A 662-nucleotide genomic window follows, 5' to 3' on the forward strand; every position below is an offset into this window, starting at 1 on the left:
AGACCTGGTCCCTCTCGGTAGGGTAACAAGGGAACGTGTTCAGTGCAGATCAGTGAGTAAGCACAAGCCCGCCTTGTTTCAGTGCCTATGTTTAATTGTCTAGTTGGCTATATTATATTGTCTTGTTGGCTAAAAGAAAGGCATTCATGTTTTCTAAATGTGTCTTTATCTGGCAACCTTGCTGTAAAACTAACTCACTGCCGTCGAGTTGGATCTGATTCATAGCAACCCCTCCTTGGGTTTCTGAAACGATATCTCTACGGAAGTTGATTGCCCAGTCTTCCTTCTGAGGAATGGCTGGTGGGTTTGAACCGCCAGCCTTCTGGTTAGTAGTCAAATGCCTTAGACTGTACTCATTGTGAATTCTAAGAGTTTTAAAATTCTGTTGGATTTTCTATGTTGATAACCATAGTGTCTTTGTATAATGCCAGTATTATCTCTGCCTTTCCTATCCTTTAAACTTTTGATTTTTTAACTTATTTTATTTACTATGATCTTCAGTAGCAGTAATAGCACTAACATTTCGTTTTTCTCAAAGAGAATGAAATTGAGAGTTTTTGATAAATATCCTTCAGATAAAGGCTCGTGATCCTTAATTTATGGTTGTCCAAAATTTTTTGGACATGTATTTCAGAACTTACATAGTTATATTATAAAGAAAT

Source organism: Orycteropus afer, unplaced genomic scaffold, assembly GCF_000298275.1.
Source record: "Orycteropus afer afer isolate SDZICR_OR568_19922 unplaced genomic scaffold, OryAfe1.0 scaffold00126, whole genome shotgun sequence".
Taxonomy (NCBI): Eukaryota; Metazoa; Chordata; class Mammalia; order Tubulidentata; family Orycteropodidae; genus Orycteropus; species Orycteropus afer.